We start from the raw sequence: 6,861 nt of genomic DNA, 5'->3' as shown, positions 1-6,861 counted from the left end.
TAAAAAAAACAGGATTTTTGTTGTTGTAAAAATTAAATGCCCAAAGCAACAACCCAAGAGTCGCAACTTAGAAATTAAACAAAAAATTGAATTGTCTCTCATATTGATGCATGCAGTATATTTGCAGGAAACAATGCATATTTGCATGAATCATTTCAGAATGTATCACAACAAATTAAAAAGCATATTATAATTTCAAAAGCACAAAACTCAATCAAACACATTCATTCACAGAAATAACTTCTTAAACCACATGTTGACAAGAGTCTAAATAATTAACCATCCAACCCAATGTTAAAAAATAGTGCAGCAATTTACATTGGAATACTGTTTCTTTTCATTTATGTTGTTATGTTTTTGTCTCTGTTTTGTTTTAGATTGTTTTACATTTAAAACTGGACACAATTCTCCCACGACTATAAAAAAAGAATGTAAAGCAAAGGGCTTAGCAGCTGTCACACAATAAATATGTTCCTCTGCACCAAAATAGTAGTTATCACATTCGAAAAAACGAAAAGCACGATCACCTGACATGTAAAAAACTTGTGATATTCAACATACTTTGGCTCTACGATGATTTCTCCTACGCTTTTTTTTTTTTTTGCAGACATATGTGTGACACTTGAAGCTGTTATAATAGCTGGAAGTGTGAAGGAGAGTGGTTGCAATAATATTCTGCACTTGAGAGTTGTGACAAGAAAATTGTTTTCAGATACAGAGCTGGCATTTCCAAATCCTGTCTGACACAACACGTTTTGTCTTCCATCCTGTAAGCAGTGAAGCCAAGTTTGTCAGTGAACTTCTCCAGGAGTGGGTTCACAGAACAAATCATACAACCAAACAGGCGTAATAAAACCTGTTGCATTTTAATTGTATGTTTTACTCATAAAACACATTTATTGTGCTGTCTGACCCCTTTTGTTTTGAAGTTTCACTGAAGCAAGACGCTTCCAAAACACAAACGGACCATTAAACCGACCTTCAAACTGGGCTCCATGAAAATCAGATGGCTGTATCACACTGATGGGGGATTTTACACAACCACTGCCCGTTTCCCTTCAGCGAGAATATGAAAAATACACATCACATGCTTGTTTTCATTATCTTCTGTTTTGAACTTGAGAACTCTCACAACACAAGTGAATAAAGCTCTGAAAGCTCCGAGCACATAGCATGAAAGGAGAGATTTGCTTGAATGGAAATAGCAGATTCTTGCCTGCAGACTGAGAGTGCTGGCATGCTAAAGTTATTGTTGCTTTTTGATTGTAGCTTCTGTGTTTTATTGTTAGAACTTGTTATCTGATGTGTGTTTCGGCTAAACTCATGAATGCAGGCACAAATGAAGATTAAACGACACCTAGATTTGCAACAAAGAGATGTGAATCCTCTCTCCTCAGTCATTTTTAACAGCATCAACAGAAGCTCCACATTAGCTTGGAAACTTGTGCAGAAAATAAAATCTTGTAACTTCTTTGTAACCCTTCTTTTGAGGTAGAGAAGGGCTGCATTTGACGACGGAGCTGTTTGATGGTGCAATTGATGGGAAAGTTCTGAAGAAAGTCCTGAAGCCTCAGAGGAATTTGATTACCTCCATCCATTATCTGCACAGTGAGCAATCGCGAGGCTCACCATCTGTCATCCGTTTCATTTGCATCGTCAACACCTGCCCTGCCTGTTTATGCCTTCACATTTTTTATAAGCTGCCTTTCATGGCGGGGAAAAATGTTGACTTTTCCTTCTAAATGCATTAATTCCACAAGTTCAAAGAACATATTGAGAGTGAACAACTTTAAGTTTATGTTTATTAGAATTTAGAAAGTCTTCTTTTTATCACTGAAAATTAAAAAAAGTACATTATAGCTTCTTTTCATGTCTTCCAAACAATAAAAGCCAGATAGATAGATAGATAGATAGATAGATAGATAGATAGATAGATAGATAGATAGATAGATAGATAGATAGATAGATAGATAGATAGTCAGTCTTTTTTCCTCCTGTTTATTAGTCACACATTGTGCAGCACACGCTCCCTTCTCTCTCCCTCCTTCCCTTCCTCCCAGCCTCCTCAGTCCTCCCCCATCCATCCACCCCGTCTCCCATATCCCCAGGTGGTGCCGACGGCTGCGGGGCCCATTAGCGACAGAATTCCTGCCTCCAGCAGGCCATGCGTGTCCCGAGTGACACATTTTTGGACCGGCACCAAGAATCCAACCCTCCGCAGACAGCTCACTTCCCTCTGCAGTCACCACAGCATGTGTGTGTGTGTGTGTGTGTGTGTGTGTGTGTGTGTGTAGAAATGAGAGAGAGGCCTTGCTAGCACAGCATGAGTCCCACAGGAAATGCTTGAAAGGCAGTATGGGACAGATTGGTGAAGGCACAGAATGGACCAGAATACTAAAAAGAAACTGAAAGATACTCCACAGCAGCGAGAACATACATCGATGCAATCGTTTTCCTGCCAGGTTGGGACATTTGTTATAGTCATAACCTGCACAACTATCCCACCCACCACCATCATGTAAATCCCTCAGAACTATTCTCTTTCATTATAAAGATTTAATTGGATTTTGCTGATGCACATTGTTGTTTGTTGATGCTCTTTGCCAGCTGATGCGTGTGTACCAAGTTTTATTTTGCAAACATGTCCTGTTCAGGGAAGAGAACTACTTGAGGATGAGAGTTTTATTAATTTTACATCCATCACAGACAGGGAGAGGTGTCACTGCAGCGATAACCTCATCTGAGATGATCTACATGTGAAAAATTTTATGCTTGATCAAGAGTCTTATCAATCGTGTGGACAAGTGATTATGAAACAATACTTCATGAGTTAAGAGAAAAAAGTAAGTCCTTTATACTATACGTGTTATGAATGGTTTCTTTCTTCATACTAATAGATAGTTAATTATGTACCTAATGACTCCTCACAAAGCACTATATAATTAGTCTAGATGAGCCAAGAAAGTTCCTACTTGTTCTTACATGTTTAATGTAGGTGATTTCTCATTTCCAAATGAGAATGTGGAGGATAGTGGTCCAACACTCCATCCATCTATCTATCTATATATCTATCTATCTATCTATCTATCTATCTATCTATCTATCTATCTATTTATCTATCTATCTATCTATCTATATATCTATCTATCTATCTATCTATCTATCTATCTATCTATCTATCTATCTATCTATCTATCTATCTATCTATCTATCTATCTATCTATCTATCTGTCCTTTTTCTCTGGTGTTTACCCCTCTTGCTGAAATCATGTATATTTTCTCTAAATCTAAATCTAATTTAACATGCAGTTAGTTTTACTAACTTTAAGGCACTTTTAAGTTTGACATTTTAGCTGTCTGCTGCCAAAGAAAAAATGCAAGTATCAGATTATTATTAGGACTCAGCCTTAAATGACCCAGGGACAAAAAAACTTACTTAAAATACTTTTTTTTTAACAATCTGGGGTGGACAGATTCTGCAGCTTGGATCGGTCTCATTTTTGGGATGTTCTGCTTGACATTTCTTTTGTAACTAATTGATGAAAATCAACAGGAGGTGACAACATGGCTTCAGCCTTTTGTTTTATTTCTAAAAACCATCTTTCTTCTATTATCTGGGCAAGGTTTGGATTTAAAATACATACCTGAAGAAAATGCAAACCAAACAGCCAAGAAATAAGCTCATTTAGAGGTGGAGTCCTATAAACATAATAAAGTTATATGTAAAATGGAGATAGATTTGCAGGAGACTGGGTTGCTCCTGTTGTAGCAGATGGATGGACTCATGCTGGGTCAATACTGGACACTGGGCACCACTTTGAATCAGCAGGGTGGAGGAGGAACACTGGTATGGGCTGCTTTCAAAATAACTTAGCTACTGGGAGCTTTAAGAGTTCATAATAAACTGAAAATAGACTCTGAAAAATGTTGCCAGTTTGTGGGAAATTGAAGAAAAATGTTTAAAGCACAAGCACTTGCATTCAATACTCCACAAGCAAAAACTTCAAATTGTCATGATTTGGTGAAAAGACCCAAGAGTGTCAGGCACGGAGCACAGTGGGGAAGGAGGCGAACCCAGAATGCAGCCTTATCTTGAAACTAATTTATTAATTAAAATAAACGAAATCAAAAGGCCGTCGTGGCAGCAAAAACACTAACATTACAAAAGGGCTGTCGTGGCAGCAAAATCAAAAACTAAGTTCAAACATAAAGTGACAAGGCGTGGAGCATAAACATATAGCAGGAAAACAAGAGCAGAGAACAATGATCCAGCAGTGTGTGGGAGAAATGACTGGGTTTTTAAATCGGAGGTGATTGGAAAGTGGGCACAGGTGAAGCAATTAACAAGATTTGAGACAGGTGTAGATAGGCGTGGCAGGAAGGCAAACGAGTGACTGGGGAGGAGTGAATAGTGACAGCAAACACAAACAGGAAAAACTAAACTGAAACAACAACTCAAAACAGAAACAAGATAATAACCAAAACAACAAACCGAAACACAAAAAAACAAATCCTCACAAAGAGCAGGCATGCAGAAACCAAGTTACAGATCCAAAGGTTTTATCAGCTCAATTAAGGGAAACTAAGGTTCCAGAGTCAAAAAGTTATTTACAGCCAATCAGACAAGTAGCTGAAATAAAACAGAGGACTGAGCAGTAAACAGAAAATCTTAAAATTAAACTAGAAAAGAGGGACATTACACAACAGAGAGCAAATAAAAAAATGTCCATCTATTCATTCATCAATTCATTCATCCATTCATTTTAATTTTACTCAATTTCTATGCAGGGTCATGTGAGAGTTGGTGCCTATCTCCAGTGATCATTTGGTCAATAGAGGGTTACATCCTGGACAGGACTGCATACAGAGAGACATTGATTCATGCTGTCACTTGATCCTATTGACAGTTTGAAGCTATCAGTTAACCTAACAAGCATGTTTTTGTCTGCAAGAAGAAACCAAAGTACATTCTGAGACTTTCATTACAATCCATCCACTGGTTCATGAAATATATTTTGCTATTGCTACAGATAAACAAGCACACACACACACAAATGAGCAAAAACATTATCATGGCTTTACCCTTTGTAGTGGATGTTAAAAAAATGAGAACCTAGTTTTTCAAAGTAAAACAGAAAATTATGAAAAAAATATGAAACTCTTCCCAACCTGGAGAAGTAAACCAACAAGAGAAAATAACATACAACTCAAATCATGAACACATAAGCAAAAACCAAAATACTAAACAAAACTAAGACCAGAACCATTTACCGTAACCCAGATATAAAAAAACATAACCTCGTTCCTTCTTTCCTCGCCTGTCTTACACCAAATAAGGAACCTGTGGATTCCTCCAAGTCATATTTATAGTGAGAAGAAGAAACTGTCCATGTTTGAACAACATATGGAGGCTTTGGTCTTTCATTCAAAGAACACGAACTGTGAGAAAATCAACAAAGACTGTGGAAGAAAGTTTCCTGACAGTTAAATAAAGGATGTGGATGCATTGCTGACATTTTTTTGAAAGACCAAAAATGTGAAACAAATATTGTTCTCAATTCAAATAATAATAAAAACAGATCAATGAAAATATAATAAAAAAAGAAAAAAAAAACTTGTAGTTTTGTTGTGGTATAATTGTGAAAATCTTAAAAGTTAAAGTTTATTTAGGAAAAGTGCTGTGCGTTATGTGTAAGTTTCAGATGTGATCTTTAGAAACATTTTGGATTGAGTAGCATGCTATGTAGAAAAAAAACTGTTTCTACTACACCCTTTGTTTATTCCACGTAAGGGGTTGATCCAATTTGTGATTTTTTCCAAGTTATCTAGCTATCTGACATCACACTGCAGTTATTATTACCAGATGCTCACATTCACAGTTGAGGGACTCAAAACCACTTCACCCAGCAGCACCCGTGTCTCTCTCTCTCTGCCCTGAAATAGGGTGTTGCTGGGGTGTCAGAGGATCACACCCCTGTATGTTTCCCACCTGCTCCAGAACCCACCCTATACTCCCTTGTATTGTAGCCGCACACTCTCAACACACGCCTGCAGACACCCAGTTAAAGTGCCCCCAGACAAAGAGCACAAAGCACAAAGGTGATGTAGTGACAGATGCTCCTGTCACATGCTTAGCATATCTCCACCTCCAGAATAGTGAAACTGCAAGAGTCAGTCTGCCTCTTTCGCTCCCTGGAAATCACCGGTGCTACTCCTCAGAACTCCTGCGCTTTCGCTGTCTCTTAAATGACAACCCTTCACCCAATATTTATCCAATCTGACCAAATAGTATAATTACTGTTTTGGCTTTCCTCTGCTCTCCCCTTCAGGCCAATATATCCCCTACATCCCCCCACCCCGCCTAACCTTTCAGTGCCAAGTTCACAGATAGAGAGAAAGTACTTCCTGTGAGAGGCTGGGCCGGCTGCCAGAGAGACTGATCCACCAATCTGACACGTTAATGAGATCCTGGCCTGTAGTACCGGAGTGTCAGGCCTCCTCTGCTGCAGCACCATCCCTGCCGCGACCTGCAGCACACACACACACACACACATCTCTGCTCTTAGCCTATGTATAAATTTTTCTCACATGCACCCACACGCACTGAAATATAAGCACAAATGAATCCGAGTCCCCCCCACCACCACCACCACCACCAGCACCAGCAACACCACCACACGCACTCTTTTAGAGGGGGGTTCAGCTCCTTAAATCTGTCTAATTAAAACACCAAATCCCTCTACTCCCCTCACCCACCAACCCAATCCTCACTTCTCACCCCCCTCATCCCTCCTCTCGCCTCACCCTCTTCTTCTCCACACAAACAGAAACACACACACGCACTCGCACCCAACCCCCCCC

This window comes from Kryptolebias marmoratus, linkage group LG20 (genome assembly GCF_001649575.2).
Source record: "Kryptolebias marmoratus isolate JLee-2015 linkage group LG20, ASM164957v2, whole genome shotgun sequence".
Classification (NCBI taxonomy): domain Eukaryota; kingdom Metazoa; phylum Chordata; class Actinopteri; order Cyprinodontiformes; family Rivulidae; genus Kryptolebias; species Kryptolebias marmoratus.
This window is presented reverse-complemented; position numbering follows the sequence as displayed.